This window comes from Cygnus olor, chromosome Z (assembly GCF_009769625.2).
Source record: "Cygnus olor isolate bCygOlo1 chromosome Z, bCygOlo1.pri.v2, whole genome shotgun sequence".
NCBI classification, from domain to species: Eukaryota; Metazoa; Chordata; class Aves; order Anseriformes; family Anatidae; genus Cygnus; species Cygnus olor.
The window spans coordinates 57,580,674-57,601,079 of NC_049198.1; the positions used below are offsets into that span (position 1 = coordinate 57,580,674).

Here is a 20,406-nt window from a genome sequence, read left to right on the forward strand (position 1 = left end):
AGAGCACAGTTGCCTCTGACACTTTGTGCATGACACTTAACATAGACTCACAGTTTACACTGAGGTCAGTCTGAAAATGAGAATCATGTTGGAGATGAGAAGAAGGTGACAGAGATGTAGTTAGGGTAAATGAGTAATTTCTGTGCCCATTTCTTCCAAGCTGAATAAGAACAAAGTGAATTAATTTAACACTTGTCAGTAGCTTAGATCACAATAGATTTGATAGATTTTATTTCCTAATTGTTCTGATAGTACATTTTCCTGTCCATTGTGGGTCTGTTCCACTTCCTAGAGCAGTCAAGCTGGATTCTGCCATTTGTCAGCAGAATTTTACATAAACTTTTACTGAGTACAGTCTACATGGATAGAATATAAACCGTGTTTAACACTTCCTCCATTCAGTCAAATGAATAAGTATTTTATTTTAAAGGACTAAGCATTTTTTTTTTTTTTTTTTTTGCGTGGAGGGGTCCCTTTTCTAGACCTTACAAAATAGATGATGGCAACGTTCTATTGAAAATTATGAAAACAGTTATCTTAAGAAACAAAAATGTATACCAGCTAAGTGTACTAACCAGTGAAAAGCTTTTTACCAGTTGAACTTGAACAAAAAGAGATAGGAGAATTCTGCAGAAAACAAATAAAGACAAGGAATCAGGGTGTCTCGGTCAATCTGATGTGATGGAAAGCCAGCAAGATTTAGAGTGAGCGTTTTTTCATCTGCTGTAATAAAAATGATAAGAAAATCTGTTTAATATGCAACAAATTCAATTTAGATGATCAAGCTGGGGATTGGTCTGCATGAGAATGATACAGAATCTGTGGTAGATATTTTAAAGAAAAAGTTAAATAAGTCTGGGTTGTTGTGATATCATTGACGCTGTCTGAAGAAAGTTATTGACCAGGAAGTTTCTTAAGTTTTTCACAGGTGTCTTAATTCAAGGATTGCATTGCTTTGCCAGAGAAATGAACTTTAGGAAGAAAAGAAAAACCGAGGGCAGTGAGAGCAGGAAGGCTTATACCATGTGGAAAAACCGAATATCCCAGGATAAATGCTTCGTTTTACAGACGAAATGAGGTTTCCATGCAGGGAAGTTGTTTGCCTGAATTTTCTGTAAGAGTTTCCCAGTGGCTAAGGAAATGAATGGGAAAGGACTCACTTGAGAATGCACTTTGTTCTTACAGGTCCCATTTCAATACATACTATGATGCGTCCAGAGGTAAAGCTCTTTCATCCTCATTTGGTTTACTTTCCTGTGAGTCTGATCAATGGAGACACAGGACAGCCATGCACAGTAGTCCTGTCAGGTAAGACAGCGTTCTCCTTCCACCAGGGATGTTAGAGTGAGCTCTGTAGTGAGACAGGGAACAAGATAAAGGATGGTGATTCCTAGGTCTCAGCTAGCACAATTGTGTATTAGAAAATGAAGTAGAAGATTCTGAGATTGATAAGCAATTAATTGAAAATGTAAACGGAAAGTGTTACCTACAGGTTTAACACAAATAACTGGGGCGTTTGGGAAGATTGGGAGAAGACGGTAAAAACCTGCAACAAAAGGTTTGCGTGGAAATTGAAACAAGGACAGTAACTAATAAGGAATAGAAATGATAAAAAAAAGGGGGCTAGGAAATCAAGGAGATGGGCAATACCCAGAACAAAGACGTTTTAAAGAAAAGCCCCCTTGGGTGCATACTGGCACATTGGAAGGATATTGTTAGAACTGGGGATACAGAAAGCAAGAGGACCCTCATTAAGTATTGCAGTCAACGGTGGCCAGTATACAAGCTTGAGGATGGAGCTAAATGGCCACTTTATGGATCAATCGGCTCTAACACTATCCTGCAATTAGTGTTGTTTTTGAAGAGTGAAGGAGAATGGGATGAAATGTTGTATACTGATTTGTTGTTTCAGCATCCTGGAGGGAAAAAGGTATGGAATTAAGTTGGCCCCTGACTGAGCCTTTGGTGAAAGTACAGGCTGGAGAAAGATAAAAAGAAGCATTCGAAGGGTTATTGAAGGTGCTAAAGGTGTGGCATGTAGTATTTGACAGAGCTGTTTGAAGCTGAATGAGCAGGGAAAGAGGATATCAAAATCAGGGGTGTGAGCCCTGTGGGGCCTCTGGTAAATCCCCAAATCTGGGTAAATTGGGAATTGAGAATCTGTTCCACCAAGGTCCAAAAGAAACCCCTATAGAATTTTTAGACCAGCTTTGAAATTCAATGAAGAAAAAAAAATACCAATTTGGACCTGGCTTCGGAAGACAGAGGCAATTGGCTAGCCTCTTTCTAGGACGATTGGCCACTGATATCAGAAAGAAATTGTCCTAGGTTGCAGGCTAAACTTGGAACAGTCAGAGCAGGAATGCCGGGGACCTGGGGCATGTAGCCTAGCAGATCCAGTGGTTGAAATAAAGCTAGGGAATGAAGAGAGAGGCATGGATTTGAGGCTGGATATGGGAGCTTCTTTCTCTGTGTTAATCCAAAACTTGATTGTGGACAAGCGCTCAGTCTGTAAATGTAGTAGGAGCAACTGGCCAAAAGGAAAAGGCATTTTTTTGCAATGCTCGAAATTGGAATTGCGGAAAAATGATGGGAATACATCAATTTTTATACTTACCCAACTTGCTAAGGCCCTTCGTAGGAAGGGACTTGCTGGAAAAATTGGATGCAAAACTTTCTTTTGAACAAGGGAAAATGGAAATAAAAGTAACATATTAAACTCTGAAGTCTATCTATCCGTGGCGAGTCCAGAGAAAGCTCCAGATGGGACTCCCTGAATGGGTGTAATTATGAAGCAAGTGTATCTGGGACTTTGGGCTACAGGAATACCTGGGGGAGCAAAGAATGTAGCACCTGTAAAAAAAAAATGATTTAAAGGAAAATGCTCCGAAGGTATGCTAGAAGCAATATCCACTAAAGGTGAAAGACAGAAGGGGAATGGAAGGAATAATCAATAACTTTCTTAATTATGGACTAATCTACTAATAGTAGAATGTGAGTCAGAATATAAAGTCCATATAGGCCTGGTAAGGCAGAAAGGCAGATGGAACCTATCGTATAGTTCAGGATTTAAGGGCCTTCAATAGGATCACAAAAGATTTATACCCTGTAGTAGCCAACCCCTACAACCTTTTGACAAAATTAGAAAAGAGTCAAGTTTGGTCCACGGTCCTAGATTTAAAGGATGCCTTTTTGTGCCTGCCCGTGGCACCTGAAAGCCGGAAACTCTTTGCCTTTGGATGAGAAAATCCTAATAGAAGACGAAAAACTCAGCTTACTTGCACTGTGTTACCACAGGGGTTCAAGAATAGCCCCACCATATTGAGAAACCAACTAGCCTGTAATCTTGAAGCTTGGAAAACCCCTTCAGGGAAAGGGGACACTTGCAATACGTAAATGGCATGTTGATAGCTCCTCAAGAAGAAAAGGAATGTGCAGAATGGACTAGTAGTTTACTAAATTTTTTTGGCATTAATACTATGAACTGAGCCTCTTTCCTTAGTAACAGAGTTTATTGCATCAAGACCATGGACATGGTATCCTCCAGCCGACCACCCCTAGAAGATGCAGAGGATTGGTATATAGACAGCAGCACCTTGGTCCGCCAGGGATATGCGGTACCTCACAGGATATGCGGTAACAAACATCAGCCCAAAAGGCTGAAATCATTGCCTTGGTAAGAGCTCTTGAGCTGGCAAAAGGGAAAAGAATTAATATTTGGACAGATTAGAAATATGCCTTTGGTGTGGTGCATGCACATGGGGCAATTTGGAAGGAGAGAGGACTCTTATCATCCTCAATTAAACACGCAGAAGAGCTAAAGTTGCCATTTTGCACCGTAAAGGACATCAAAGAGGGGACACTGATATTGAAAGAGGAAATAGATTGGCCGATGCAGAAGCCAAAGGGGCAGCAGAACGGGCATGTGAGAGTCAAATTTTGGCACTAGTACCAGGAACAGAAAACTGGGCATTAACAAAAGTCTTAGAAAATGAGGTAGAATATTCTGAGATCGATAAGCAATTAATTGAAGATGTAAATGGAAGGTGTTAACTACAGGTTTAACACAAATAACTGATGGGAGAATTGTGATACCATATAATATTGGATGGTATTTGGAGAACATAAGAAAGCATGCTGGGGAGCTGAACTATTAAAACAGTTTTTAAGTAGAAAATGGATAGGACGTAATTTGTATACCATTGTTAGACAGGCATAAAAGTAAACCACAGACAGGAATCAAATCCCAGACAGGAACAATAGGGAAGGGAAATGTTTCTGGGAAACAATGGCAAATTGATTTTTTCGAACTCCCAAGAAAAGGGGGGTTTAGATGCCTATTGGTACTACCAGCCACCTTTTCCAGATGTCCAGGAGCATTGCCATGTAGAACTAACAAAGCCAGAGAAGTGTCCAAAGTATTGTTGAATGCAATTATACTGAGATTTGGTGTACCCTCAGTAATGTCATCTGACAGGGGACCACACTTGACTGCAGAACTGACCCAACAAGTCAGCAAAGTGCTGGGGATTGATTGGCAACAACACACTCTGTATAGGCCACAGGCAAGTGGCCAAGTGAAAAACCATGAACCATTTGATAAAACAACAGATGTGTAAAATCTGTCAAGAAAGCAATATGTATTGGTAAAACTAAGCCCCCTTTGAGATACTGTATGGCAGGCCTTATCAAATGCTGTATGAAGAAGATCTAACACAAGTAGGAAACCAATATTTGCAACGACATATTATAGTTTTGGGCAAGCAACTAGAACAAATCAATAAGAACATTTTAGGCACTAGACCTTTGATTTGCCTCCCAAGGAGAAGTATGCACTTAAATAAATATTAGTTGCTATATGTATGTAAACGAGGCAGGACGAATTGAGACTGATCTCTCTCTCTCTCTATATATATATATTTATTTGAAAAGACCAAGATCCTACATAAGGTAGTTCAAGATGACACCTCATGGGGTTTTTGAGAATTATGCAACAAAACGACCTCTTGGTTACCCAACTTTTCTTGGCTTAAGCAATTGTGTAGAGGAATATTGATCTTCCTTTTACTAGTATTCTTGACCTGTGTAGTGGTACAGTGTGCATTTTGGTGCTGTATGAAAGGACTAGATGATTATGAAACCTGGAAGTGTAACCGAAACAAGCAACAAGTCGAAACTGGTAAGAATTTTGTGAAAACTTTGTATCAAGAAGGCTTGCTATAAGCAAAAGAATTTGCTTTGGATAAAGAAAAGGGGGGACTTGAGACAGGGAACAAGATAAAGGGTGTTGATTCCTAGGTCTTAGCTAGCACAATTGTATGTTAACGACCCAAAGATAAGGGAGTAGAAGACTGTATGCATAGAAAATGGAACCAGCAAGAACTGGCTTGACCGATTAAGTCTGTCAAAGACAGAAAAGGCCAAAATTAGCAGCGAGGAAGACTTCTGCCCTTCATCAAAGACCACCAGAGTGCGCTGGACGACCACCCAAGGACTCCAGTACCCATACGAATAGAGACGGGAACCTACCTGACTGATTCTTCGGAGACCTGATGACTATGCAAGAGACTTATGGGGGAAATGAAATGAGGATGGATTTGTCCCACTAACAGAAGCACACTGGCAGCAACCGTTGGTGTGCAAGTTAGGTGGAGCTATCCCCCTTGCGGCCGGCGTGTGTGTGCAGCGCCGAATAAACATACCTGCTTTATAACCATTCCGAGGTTGTAGACAGAGTCTGACTTCCACAAGTCAGTAGCTGACCAACACTGTAGAGCTCAGAACAGACTTCAAGTGACTGATCAGCTACTTTGATTAGCTAATATGACTGATTAGCTGTAACTAGCAGGACTAAAAGTTTGGTATTTCTGGAGAATATCGTGTAGATGAAGGAGTGTTCAGATGATGGTGTCCTAGTTTTGAAGCCTACAAGTATATTCTACCAAACCTTTTAAAAATAAATTCCATGCTAGGCCAATTGTAATGAATTTTTTCTCTTATTTCTACAAAGCTGTCTCAGTCTGGAAACTTGAGACAGTTCAGTGTTGGGTAGTCATCTATCCTAAAATGCTGAGAACCAGTTAATATAAAAGAATGCACGTCTGACAATCATACAACCAGATGGGAGGCTGTTTTATCTGGGTCTGTGGATTTTGTGTCTGTATGCTGTTGAGGAGATTGTTAGAATTCTGATTACAGAATAAGGAACCTACAGAAAGCGCAGTACGCAAATGCTGGAGAGCACGGCTCAAAGTTTTACCCTTCCTGGGACTGCCTAGCGTATTAACAGGTCTACGGAAAAAAATGACTGTGGTTCCAAATTAATAGCACATTGACAAGTGTGATTTAAACCTATCCCCATCTCGATCAGTCAGCCCTACTGAAATCTTCAAATACTTAAGAGGTAACCCGTAGCCAATGGTGTCAGAAAGTGCTGTGAGATTTGAGAAATTGATCTGCATTTCTCTCAGGTAACAGTTTTGTCCTTGTGTGAGAAGCAAGTGAGGGATTTTGCTGCCCTTGTGTCTTTTATTTAACCTCCATTAGCACCACATGTAGTAAAATGCTACTGTCTTAAATAAATGTTACGTTTTTGAGAAACAAATTAGATGGCAAATAATCTGTTAAGAGCTGACTGCCTTCTTCCCCCCAGACAGCTGAGATGCATCTCTCTTTCCCTCTCTCAAGCATTTGCTGCTTTGCACTTCCTTTTCTTTTATTGGAGAGTCAGATAAATCGGTTGCTTTGCACTAGTATATGTTCCTTGGAAAGCCAGATAAACTCTCTTCAAACACTGGACTAACTATAAATGATTGCTTCCTCTAACTGGCACTTATGCTCTAGCTAGATCTTCTAAATCCCATTTTACTGCTTCTGCTTACTAAGCAGGTGACAGAAACTTTCATAACCAGAGAGCAGAGAAGGAGTTGTAGTTCTGTATAAAGAAAACATTTGGAAGTTTTGAAGCTGTTTCCCCTGCTCAGCTGCCGTCCGTATGCTAATCAATCACCTGATCTTTTGCATTACAGCAAAAGTCTTGATTCAGTTATTAAGGAAAGTTATTTCTGAAAATACTCAGCCACCTCTGTGCATGCCAAACCATCAATGGCACTGTGCAATACAAAGACTGCAGTGATAAATCAGGTTGTGGAATGAATGGCAACAAAACCAGTTGGCTCCAGATCCAAAATGTCATTTATTTGACCATTTTATTTATGGTAGCACTCCCCTCCCCTCCCATTCCCTCCCTCCCCTCCACTCCCCCCTCTCCGCTTCCCTCCCCTACACTCTTCTCCCCTACACTCCTCTACACTCCCCTCTGCTACACTAACCTCCCCTACACTCCCCTACACTCACCTCCCCTATACTCCCCTATGGTCCCCTACCCTACATGTCCCTTCAGTACCCTACCCACCCCTCCCCTCCCCTGTCCTCGCCTCCCCTCCCCTGCCCTCCCTTCCATTCCCCTCCCCTCCCCTCCATTCTCTCTCCTTCCCTCCCCTTCCCTCCCGTCTTCTCCTCTTCTCTCCTCTCTCCTTCTTCTCTCCTGTCTTCTTCTCCTCTCTTCTCCTTTCTTTCACAAATTTGAATATAGAATAGGGAGAAGCGTAACTTCAAATTGCTTCAGTTGTTCTCGTAGCTTGCATCACTGGCTGATTCATGGGAATCCATCAGCAGTAATCATCAGCGTTCCAGCTGCTGTGTTACTAGTCAAGCAACAGTCTCAAACTGAGAATCGCTGACTTCTTTCTGTGGCTCGCACAGGTGGTTTTCGATTCCAGCCTGCCTTGGACATGTCCTCTTGCTATGTCCCTACCTACATTACAGTTCTGCTTAGAAGCAGAAGCACGGTTTTGAAGTAGTTCCACTGCTTCCATTTTCAATGATTTAGTTTGGCTAGCCAAGTGGTTTCTGTAAATAGAACACAATAAAGAGATTTTGGTTAGAAACAACTAAATGAGTAGTTCCTTTCCACATGGGCAATGAATATTTACCCTTTCCTAATGGAGACTACAGTGTAAGAGATAATGACAGATCATTCAGAGAGCTTTGAAATATCCCTTGGGGATGCTTAGTCCAGAGGACCAGAGTAAATCTGCCTAAAGTACACCATGGGATCACTCTGAATTACTTCCTACCAGACGCATGTCCTTACTATGTCTGATATGGCTTCAGCTGGTTTGGGGGTTCTTTTTCACCTAATACCTAAATTAAGTTAAGAGTTCTAAGTGAAGATGGAAAGATTGAGAAATATATAAATCACTGATGAAAAGGGCTTCGAGAACTTTGGCCATTAGCCCTGGAAAGCATCAAAGTACTGTCCTATGAAGCAAATGCCTTATTCTCTTGATATCTAAGGAGGTAAATAAATCCAATGTTGGAACATTAAGGATAGGTTAGAAAAGTAAACACTAAAAACAAGTAAAGGAGAAGAACAAGTAAGCGATTGCAGTGCCTATGGGGTAACTGCAGGGTTAGGCAAAGAACTATTGTGCAATGAAATCTTGTTATAAAAGAAGTATTATGTGAATTCTTACTGCTTTATTTGTTGAGCTATATTTGGAAGGGAGTGAATCTATAAGGATTAGATATCTAATTTAGAAATTAAAATTGGTTTCTCTTTCCTTTTCAGTTCACTCATTTTTATATGATTTTATAGTAGAATAAGTATATATATATATTTTAAAAGAGTAAAAGCGGGTAATTATATTCACAATTATTTTTTAAATACAGTAACAATAGCAAGGATGAGATGAAAAGTATTTATACACCATTATAGTGTCAAGGTATGTCCCATACATTAGTAACAGTCAGAGGATTCATGTTAGAGAACAAAAGATATCTTTAAATAAGTAAATAAATAATTGAATATATATGCATATATATTTATATGCATATATATATATATATATACATACAGAAACCTAAGAAACTGCTATGCAGGTTAGCTTCTTGCTCTCTTTTCTGAAAGTTACAGTGAATACAGCATCAGTGTGTGTTACAAACATTACCCTCAGTCCACCACAGATACACACGAGAGGTCAGTCTGCAGGTTCTGAAGGCAAAGAAACTGCTCTGGCTTGATGTGAAGAGCCAAGACATAAGCTGCTGTCAGAGAAAAGATGCTGTCAAAGTGTGTCACGTCTATGCTAGAGCATCTCTACCACCATCTGTACTGCATCTATATTCAACTATACTAGAGCATCTCTACTTAGCCAGTCTGGGTGATCTTATGAGCATTCTGAAGACCCAGAGGAGGGTCTGTTTGTCTTTTCTGTTTTTATAGCCAGTGAAAATCCTTATAATTTTACACAGCATGGATGAAAAACACTAAGTGTACTTCCAACCTTCACAAATTCTATGGAAATGAAGATGAGGTTGTGGAATAACCAAATAAACTGTTGATCTAGAAGCAGCCTAAAGACTGTCTTTAACCAGGGCCTTGCATTCTTCATTTTTATACCGTTACTTGCCTTCAAGTGCATGAGCATTATTTTATTAACTTTCTACCACTACAGAAATGCACCTGATTCTTTCACAAAACTTACGGGTGGTAATTGGAAATATTCCTCAGCATTCTCTATTTCCTTCTTCATCTCAATTCTCTTTTGGCCTGTGAAGCTTTTAAGATCAGAGATGAAGATCAGCTATAATATGGAGTTTTGGAGACTGCAAAGGAAAAGAAGAATCATACTGAAAACTCTTTTCAACCTCACGTGCAATCATCAAAGGAAAGAATACCAAAAGAATACCGCTTTATCATGGTAAGCATAAATTTGAGCATAGGTCTCCTATAACTGTAGCGAGGTTAAACAGGTTCCAAACAAGGTTAAGGAGCACACCCACAATCATTTCCATGAAACTGTGTTTTCAAACAAATGGTTTAAAGATTTAGATTTTCTTACAAGTGAAGAATGAAAAAATAAAAATAAATAAATAAAAAGAAGAAAATTACCAGGACATACAGTTTTCTTCTAGCTTGCTTTGCTTCATTCAGAATCTGAGTCTTGGGTCACAGTCGGGGAGCAGCGTTGTACAGAAATGCCAAAGCCTCCCCAAACTTGTTATATCTTCATCAACAGGGCTTTGATACTGCTGCCTCCTCAGCAACATCGGCAATTTACTAGGAAAGTTGGTGTCCACCACATCAAATTAGGCATAGGAAATCCCTCTTGCCACAACTTCACACTCACACCAGAGTTGGCAGGACAGACCAATGGACAGAGAAGTATCTATAAGAGTGTTAGAAAACAGACTTTAGAACAGATTTCCATCAACCCAGAAAAAATTACTTGCTCATCCCTTCAAACTGAACTCTGAGAAGGTGATCCCAAGCTGCATTCCTGACATCTACGCTGTAAAGTCATCAAATGTGACATGTTACTATACCAGCCTGTTGCTTTTTGTTGTGAACATAAACAAGAGTTTGAGTTTATGACGTTTGTTTAGAATTAAGCTCAAAGCATTAGTCCTTTGATATATTTTTGTTTGGAAGTGTTTTCACTGTTTCCCAGACAATGTCTCCAGCAAGCTAGCTGTTTGTTTCATTTGTTTTGTTCCATTTTGTTTTGTTTTCTTTTGTTTTCTCAGGAAGGTTTCTTAGAGAAATAAGATTTAAATGATCATATTGTATGTCCATCCATCCCTCCCCTTTGCTTGTCCAGAGCTTTTACCTTGTCCACCAGGATGAATGAACTTTTTCATAGGCACAGTTGTTTCAAAGACATTCTGTTCGTAGACCTGTTGTGAAAACAGACAGCTAAGTATTTGGGAGAGAACATACTGCTATCTGCAGTATGACCTCAGCCCTTACTAAACAATAGGGAATACACATAGAAGTGCATTATGAAAACTTCAAGCCAGGAAATCCCTTTATTTTGATCTAAGTTCACTTTTTTTTTTTTTTTTTTTTTTTTTTTTTTTTTCCTAGACCAAGAATGGATCATGGAGAACCAGCAAAACTCAGGTGAAAAATGAAATGAAAAATTTTAACGTCAGGCAGCTTGCTCACTGTAAATGCTAATCTGAAAGCAGATGGAGTGCATCTTCATACACAACATCCTGAGACACTCTACTCAACAGGCCAGCCCATTTGATGAAGTACGATTTTAATGTGACAGGTGTACTTTTAAGTCTCTTGTTTATACTTTAGTACTTGAGGTCTGTGGCAGGACCACAGCACACTCTTATTTGTCTACCCTTATTTGTTGATCGTGTGTAGGAAAAAGAGAACGTGCAGAGGCCCTCACCCATACATTGCATCTGTCCCTCTGTGCAGCTACATCACTGAGCAAAAGTACCAAACTTAATGCTTGTGAAAGGACTTTACACAAACTACAGAATACTAAAATGAAGCATTCACAATAAAAACACATTTTTTTCCTCAGCCAAGCATCAAACCACTTACAGAAGGGCATGGGCCCTCTCGATGCACCTCAAGGTGGGATCCACAAATCCTCACGTGGTTTCATCACATCCAGCATGCTTCTCTGTCCCTCCTAGCTAAACTGGCACAGGGGCAGCTGTTCCCAAATTGCCATGGTGACATAATTCAGTTCTGTTTCTGAAGTCATCACCGTAGGCGCCTTGCAATGACAACAGAACACTCTCTGTTGCTAATGCGCATGTCTCAGAAACAATTAGAGAAGTACCACTATCCCCCAATTGACTTTAATTAGAGTAGTTCAAAAATTATTCTCTGCTACCATACATCTGTGGAAGGTGTGTGATAAATCTTTTCCTTAAGCAAGGATTACAGACAAAAAGAGCTTGATTCTGATACATTCCCCTTACTTTTAGAGCTGTTGACCTTTTATTTCCATGTAAGAAAAAAGAAGGTGAAATCAACAATTCTCTTCCTCCGAGTTGGGAATACGAAATAACCACAATTATCTGGGAAGCCTTAAAAAGGAAACTATATATTTCCTTGTTAAACACCTTGTTTCTTCTGAAAAATTTTCCAGTACTTTGCAACTGCGGTGGTTTTAATAGGGTGGGCGGCCAAGTTCCACCATGGCCGCTCTCTCACTCCCCCTCCTCAAAGAGAAAAGGGAAGAAAATACGATGCAAAGGGCTCAAGGGTTGTGATAAGGATGGGGAGATCGCTCAACAATTATCATGATGGGAAAGCAGACTCAGCATAGGGAGATAGTAAGATTTAGTGCCTATTACTAAGAAGCTAGAGAAGTGAGAAACAAAGGAAAGAAACAAAAAATGCCTTCCCCCCATCTGACCTCTTCCACTTTCTCCCCCCGAGCAGCACAGGGGAACAGGGGAATGGGGGCTGTGGTCAGTTTATGGCACCTCGTCTCCGCTGCTCCTTCTCAGACACTCTCTGCCCCTGCTCCACGTGGGGTCCCTCCCACGGGATGCCGTCCTTCCCGAACTGAGCCTGCGGGGGCTGCCCACAGGCAGCAGCTCTTCAAGAACTGCTCCCACATGGCTCCGTACCACGGGGTCCGTCCATCCCCCGGGAGCAAACTGCTCCAGCACGGGTCCCCCCCGGGTGGGCGGCAGCTCCCCCCAGATCCCCTGCTCCTGCGTGGGCTCCTCTCCACGGGCTGCAGCTCCGGCCCGGGGTCTGCTCCTGCGGGGGCTCTCCATGGGCCGCAGCCTCCTCCAGGCCACATCCACCTGCTCCACCGGGGGCTCCTCCACCGGGGGGCTGCAGCGTGGAGATCTGCTCCATGTGGGACCCATGGGCTGCAGGGGGACAGCCTGCTCCACCAGGGGCCTCTCCCTGCACAGGCCACAGGGGAACTGCTGCTGCCTGCCTGGAGCACCTCCTGCCCTCCTGCTGCACTCACCTGGGGGGCTGCAGGGCTGCTTCTCACTCCTCTCACTCTCACAGCTGCTGTGGCGCAGCAATTTTTTGTTGTTGTTGTTGTTTTTTTTTCCCTGTTCTTAAATATGCTCTCACAGAGGCACAAACAACATCGCTTACTGCCTCGGCTCTGGTCAGCAGCAGGGCCCTTACCTAACACGGGGCAGCTTCTAGATTCTTCTCACAGAAGCCACCACTATCACCCCTTGCTACGAAACCTTGCTACGTAAACCCACGTAAAGGACTGCAACCTGTGGGCACGAACCCACACTGGAACAGGGAACCAATATAACCAGGAGGGAGCAGCAGAGAGGAGCTGTGATGGACAGAACACAGGCCCCACTCCCGGTCCTGTGCTGCTTTGAGTGGGGAGAATTAGAAGAGGCAGGAGTGAAGCTGAGTTTGGGAAGAAGGAAGGAGGGCAGGGAAGGTATTTTCAGATTTATTTTTTTTTTTACTGTCCTGCTCTGTTACTGTAGAGTAAAAAAAATATATTAATCTTCCCCAAGCCGAGTCTGTTTTGCCTGTGATGGTAATCAGCGAGCAATCTTCTTGTCCTAACCTTGACCCACATGTTTGTCATCTTGTTTCCTCCCCCTGTCCTGCTAGGGAGGCGGGGTGAGAGAGTGGCTGGGTGGGCGTCTGGCAGACAGCCAAGGTCAACCCACCACACTTCCGCCTAAACATTTTTACATTGTTCCAGAAGAGTAATTTTCCTCTGTACCTTCCTCCTTTTCCTTCTCCACATTACTCCTAAACCGTTTGCTTCCTTTGAACAAACTGAATTTTCACAGTTTTAGTTGTATATATATTTTTTTTCATATGTCTGCTGCTGACATAGAGTAAATATCAGATATGTTCTCCTTCTAAAATAAATGGCAATACTCTCCTTCTAAAATAAATGCAGTAAATTCTTATTTTTTATAAATGATTTGGATGCAGGACTTAAATGCATACTAGGTAAATTTTTGGATGACGTTAAATTGGGAGGAACTGTTGACTCCCTCAAATGTGGAGAGGCCTTGCAGAGACATCTTGACAAATTAGAGGGCTGGGCAGTCACCAATAATATCAAGTTTAACAAGAGTGTGTGCTGGATTCTACAGACGGCATGGGGCAACCCTGGCTGTACATACAGACTGGAGGATAAGAGGCTGGAGAATAGCCCCACAGAAAGGGATCTGGGGGCTTTGGTTGACAGCAACTTGAATATAAGTCAACAGTGTGCGCTGGCAGCCAGGAGGGCCAAGGGTACCCTGGGGTGCATCAGGCACAGCACTGCCAGCTGGTCAAGGGAAGGGATTTTCCCACTCTGCTCTCTGCTGGTGCGGCCTCACCATGAGCATTGTGTGCAGTTTGGGTCACTGTAATATAAGGATATAAAACTATTAGAGAGTGTCCAAAGGAGGGCAACCAAGATGGCAAAGGGTCTACAGGACAAGATGTATGAGGAGCGGCTGAGGTCCCTTGGTTTGCTCAGCCCAGAGCAGAGCAGGCTGAGGGGAGGCCTCATGGCGGCCTGCAGCTCCCTCACAAGGGGAGCGGAGGGGCAGGCGCTGAGCTCTGCTCTCTGGGCACAGCGACAGGACCCGAGGGAACGGCATGGAGCTGGGACAGGGGAGGGTCAGGCTGGGTGTTAGGGAAAGGTTCTGCACCCAGAGGGTGGTCAGGCACTGGGACAGGCTCCCCAGGGCAGTGGTCCTGGCACTGAGCCTGCTGGAGTTCAAGAAGTGTTTGGACAATGCTCTCAGACGCATGGTCTGATTTTTGTGTGGTCCTGTGTGGAGCCAGGAGTTGGACTTGATGATCCTTGTGGGTTCCTTCCAGCTTGGGATATTCTATGATTCTGTGATTCTTAAATCATCAAATCGTAGAACAGCCCAGGCTGGAACTGACCTCAAATGATTATCTGGTCCAAACTTTGAAATCTACTTACATCATGACTTAGTTATCAAACAGGTTTTGAGCTGAATCATTTCATATTTTTCTGTGCTGGAAAGAAAGGCAATTTTGATATAGTTAGTCTTTCCTACAGCACCATATATGTTTTATGTGCTATATAATTATTGCTGTCACTTTGCTGTTATTTACTGGAACTATAACAGAGTTCAAAGGTCCTAACTAAGGTTAGGATCCCATCACACAGCTGCTCCCAAGAGGCAAAAAGCCATACAACTTCAGCCCCTGACCTTGTGAAAACAGTGGAATTAAGCATAGTCATAATGTTAACCATATCCACATTAGACATAGACAAGGAAAACTGTGGATTAAAGAATGGAAATATTGCTACCCTTATTTTGTCCATGGGGAATAAAGTCACATTGAACTTATATGATTTATCCAGGGCATAGAAGAAATTGTGGCACAGCCACATACAATATTTTTCAGATAGTAATCTTGTGGATGTTTCTTTTCGAAAATTCTTAATCAATAGAAGGAGGAAGGTTTAAGCTAAAATAGCATAGAACCAATTTTATTTTGAATTATAATGAATTTAACAGGAGTATAATAAATGGATTTTCAACACACAGAAATCATTTAAAAAGCAACACTGTAATAACATGGCACAAATGGGTATATTGTAAGCCATTTTTTTAATTAGTTCTTCCTGTGAAGCCTGAGACTTGGTTAGGGGCCCTACAGAGAATGGATTGAATTTCTCAGCCTTGAGAAGAGAAGACTGAGAGGGGTTCTTCTTAGAAGACTGAGAGGGGATCTTATCAATGTTTATAAATACCTGAGGTGTGGGAGACAGAGGGATTTGGCCAACCTCTTTTCAGTGGTTTGTGGGGACAGGACAAGGGGCAATGGCCACAAAATGGAGCACAGGAAGTTCCGCGCCAACATGCAAAAGAACTTCTTCATGGTGAGGGTGACGGAGCACTGGAACAGGCTGCCCAGGGAGGTTGTGGAGTCTCCTTCTCTGGAAATATTCAAGGCCCGTCTGGACACCTACCTGGGCAACCTGCTGTAGGGAACCTGCTTTGGCAGGGGGGTTGGACACGATGATCTCTTGAGATCCCTTCCAAACCCTTCAATTCTGTGATTCTGTGTGATTCTGTGAATGACATGATGAGATTGGTGAACAGGCAGAATGGGACACCTACTGGAACTGAAAACTCAAAAAGGAAATAAAACAACAAAACTGTATCTCTCTTAGACTAGAGGAAAAGCACCAGAGTCAGATTTGCAAAGGAGGCAGAAGCTCACAGGATCTTGTTTAGAAATTAAATTAAAACTTAAGATTTCCTGATCTTACAATTCATGGGTTATCAGCAAATCCCTCACCAATCCTCTTTACTGTCAGTTAATTTAAAGAGACTGTTCCTCCAGCTCAGATCTGAGCTGTCTAAAGACTTGGCATGAGACAGGTCAACATCTGTATGGTGACACACAGTTCACAGCTTTGGTTTGCTTCTTTTTCTTTAATATCACTTGCAAAAGCACAGTTTAAAGCATTACTGGAGTTTCCTACACAAACTTGTGTAGGAAATACATCCCTTTTGTATCTTTGCGTTATAATTTGGATTATTATTTTTTTCTACACAGGATTCTTTACTTATCCTGTGCCTATGGATAGTCTTGATCGGTGGACAAATCAGAACTGTACAGAGTAGGATGCTGAATAATCCCTACAATATATTTGCAGAAGCTGGAAGGTGTGCAGCAGTGGATGCAGTAGAAACTACATGAAAAGAAAGGACGGTCTGAAAATTCAGGGGAATCAAATGGTGTTCTGAATAACTATTCCTCTCTCTCTGTCACAGATCTGTATAAGGCTAGACAAACCACTTAAACTGTACTTTCTGCAAGTGGTCACTAGCTCTGTGCTCCTCTTTCCTGCAGCTCCAGGCCCTTGTTGTGATTTGAAAACATTAAGTACTTACACCTGCAACGTAATCAACAGTCACTGAATGTATACTGTATTGTACAGTACTAAAGCATCTGAAAAATCAGCTCCTAAGCATCTCAAATTGACTGTCAAAAATAGTGGATATTTTCTAATTTATTCTGTCTCAGTTCTCTCTCCATCAAATTAGAATAATAATTCCTCTTCAGCCCGCAGAAGTGCTGTGAAGATAAATTCATTAAGATTCGTAAAGCACTCAGCCACTATAGTGATGAGCACCACCAAAAAGCCCAGGAGGAAATGAAAAATTCTGTCTTCAGAGCAGAACTTAAAAATATGGCATGGGACCATACACTGAACAATAACAAAGAAACAAAATGATGAATAGTTACTCATTCAGTGAGTATTATCTATATATTGTGCACAGCAGGAGACAAGAGCTGGGGGTGTGAGGGGGGTGTCGGGGGTAAAGTGTATGTGATCAGTTAATTAAAACCAGGCTCATAATGCATACCAGAAAACAGGGAAATAAGAGTAGGTGGGCAACCAAATTCTGGCCATTCCCACATCTGAGTACTTGACTATGAATACACAGATTTTTTATTTTTATTTTTATTTTTTGGTCAATATATTGTTTACTTTTATTATGGAAAAATTTAACAGAGTTCTACCTTTCTTAATGCTTTCCACTGAGATATAATGACAGTGGCTGTAGGTTTCTCCAGTGTTACAGCTGATCTCCTAATTCAAAAGATTTTGGTTCACTCATTTTCCTTCCTCTCTCAAATCATGCTAATATCTTCATTGCAATATGTCTCCTACCAGAGACAACTGATGTTTTATAAATGTTTTATAATGATGTTTTATGAAATGAAATGCTGTTGGGAGAATCTCAAGAAAAAATAATTGTACAAATCTAATTCATGTTCTATGAATGAAATCTAAAATTTGATGGCTGAGTTATTTGAAGAATATTAATCCTACCTGAGATTGTTATGCTTAACTACATTAATGTTTGTGGGTTTTTTGTTTGTTTGTTTGTTTGTTTTTTCAGCGTAAGGCCTCTTGTTTAAAGAAATAAAATACTGTTCACAGCATTTATTATTACAGTATAAAACTTAGAAAAAAGTTAACATTGACAGATTGGCTTTGCCTTCAAAAAGTCACCTTTTAAATTCTGTTGAAATTGTTCTGATTTTCTTATATCTGGTTTGTTGCATCACCACTTAACAAGTCAGTCAGAAAATTTTCCAAGTTTTTATAGCAAACATAGTTTACATCCTTATGCTTCACAAAAAGCATCTAATAAAACATGGCCTAATGTTGCTTTGTAGACATAAGGGACTATGTTTCTATAGTAATGTATTTCATTTTTCTTATTATCAAAAATTATTTAGAAGGGAGAAGAGCTGCTGGTGCGTTTTTGTTGTTGTTTTTTTTATGTTTTTTGTTTTTATTTTTACAAAAATATACACCAATTTTCCAGGCAGTACGTAACAGTCTTAATCTTCTCTAATTTCTTATACCTATGGAACAGAAAACATAGGCAAATTTCTAGTTTGTTAGATAGAATTATCCTTATAATAGCCTTGTAATTTTGTACATAACTTCATTTTACAATGAAGGTGAGTGGATAAGGTATAAAGTACATTGAGCTTAACAGTGGTCAGGTATATTTTGATTTATCTACCTGAATCTTTTAGTCTTTCTTTCTAATTAGATATGGTTTTAAAGGTTAAAAGTAAAAAAAAAAAAAGTATATATATTCAAAATATGGTAATGAGGAAAAGGAGTATAATTGATCAACATAAAAACTATTTGGTGCTCAAAAATATCAATAGTTATTCAGTAAGTGTAATGAACTCTGCTGCAGTTGGCATTGATTGGCTTCTTGGCTTAGTGCTCTTCCATTTCTATGTTTTTTTCCATATTGACAAGACTCACATGGAGAAGTAATATGGCTGTAATGGAAGAATGGAAGAAAAAAATATAGATATCAAAACTGTAACAGATGTTATAACTCATGGAAATACAGATAAGGTCTCAGTTCACTGAAGAAATGTTCTGTTTTTGAAAGATATCATGAAGTATTTCTAATTTAGGACAGTATTTTAAGTTAACGTAAGATCAGCTGTACCTGTAAATCTCTAGGGAGGAGTCTGTGCAGAACTAAACGATGAATTGTGTGAATTTATCATCCACGACAAGTACAAACAGATGGGTTTAAGAAGACCCCATGTGACAGTACACAGCATGTCATTCAGTACTTAAGGCACCAATTACCTTAATAGAGCTGGAAGTTCTCATGATTTGTCTTCATAGCCCTGACAATGAAGTTTAGATTTCCAAAGAATTTTACAAATCCTTTGCTTTAGACAAATTTAAATTCTTTAGAAGGGTAGACAGAAATTTCATCTACTGTCAGATATTTGCTAAGAAACTTCAAGAAGTCATAACAGAGGATGAGCTTCAGCATGCCTGAGTACTTCAGAGATCTTTCTTGATCAGTAAAGTGTAACCAAAGGTTTAATCCTTTTTAACATTCTGTGGCAACTATTCAGATCTGATTTTTCATCTTGAGCAAAGGGGAGTAGGAGGTTCAAGAGACCTCAGCAGAAACCCTAATCCTTAGTGTAATGCTAATTGTTGTGGGTTTTAGGCCACAAGCTTCACTAGTAATAGCTACTGTACTTACTGTAATTGTTCTGTATATCTGATATCTGGGAAACAATGAATAGGCATCTAAAATGATACACAATCGATACACCTTTTGCACCTAGATTTCACTCTTCTGCTGGTGGAAATTACTTGCTTTTCAAAAAAGGGTGACTATGCCCATTTGCATATAAAAATGCACTGATAGTGAGGTGTAGAACAAGTTTCAAGACAAAGGAATGGAATATTAAAAATAAAATTTCTCATCTAAAGTGCAATGATACAAACTTGCCTTCACATCCTTCTTAATGCATGAATAAATATCAAGAGATTATATTTTGCTGTAACCCTGGCTTCCTTATAATTTGGACAAGTCAAATATTTGTGTCTTGGAAACAGGCAAACGACCATGTGTGTATCCATTATTAACTGGTTTTGTTGCATGTTTAATCAAAAGTCAAACTTTTACAAGCAGCCTTGATATTTAAAAATTATAAGTAAATAAATAAATATATAAATAAATAGATTTTTAAAAAAGAGAAGTACCCTAAACTCAAAAGCCATGGTGAACTCTTTGTTATCTTAAATAACCACCATGAAAGAAAAAAGACCAGGTTCTGCAGTCTTAATTTAAGTCAGCATCACTCAGCTCAACTGACAAAGCTACCCAGCTGCTTTGGGAACGAGCACCAAACATGCACAGGACTGGAGAGTACTCTCACCTGGAGTGCAGGTCGATTGAAACAGAGTGGGGAAGGTCAGAGTGCCAGCACCCTTCTTTTTCCAGGCCTAATGGTGAATAAAAGCTAATCAATGTAACTCTGCCCTCTTGTCTATCAGTAAGATCGAGCAATCATTCAAAAAATGTTTAAAAATAAATGGCATAAAAATATAAGTTCTTTCACTCCTTCCTTGCAGGTCTATTTCTAAATGTTATCTGAAGGAGAACAAAAGAGCTAGAGGGATCCTGTTAGCAGTGACCTGCAGTCTCTACTCTACATTGCAGTAAGATAAATTTTACTATATTTTAAACAAAGTTGTATAAATTACCATTAAGATGCAGCACAAAACTCCATTA

At 40.4% G+C, this 20,406-nt stretch overlaps 2 long non-coding RNA genes across 3 annotated transcripts; both read right to left on the reverse strand.

Annotated features, from left to right (window-relative positions):
* Positions 1–477: 477 nt before the first annotated feature.
* On the reverse strand, positions 478–6,239 carry LOC121062223. The gene is made up of 3 exons (XR_005815475.1): positions 5,530–6,239; positions 1,161–1,351; positions 478–723 (listed from the first exon to the last, which is right to left on the reverse strand). It is a non-coding gene; the product is annotated as an uncharacterized LOC121062223 (long non-coding RNA).
* Positions 6,240–9,465: 3,226 nt separating this feature from the next.
* LOC121062165 lies at positions 9,466–12,067 on the reverse strand. Of its 2 annotated transcripts, none has more exons than XR_005815439.1 (3): positions 11,408–12,067; positions 9,956–10,232; positions 9,466–9,669 (listed from the first exon to the last, which is right to left on the reverse strand). It is a non-coding gene; the product is annotated as an uncharacterized LOC121062165 (long non-coding RNA). The 2 variants fall into 2 exon arrangements; XR_005815438.1 differs by lacking the exon at positions 11,408–12,067 and adding an exon at positions 10,674–10,756.
* Positions 12,068–20,406: the final 8,339 nt, after the last annotated feature.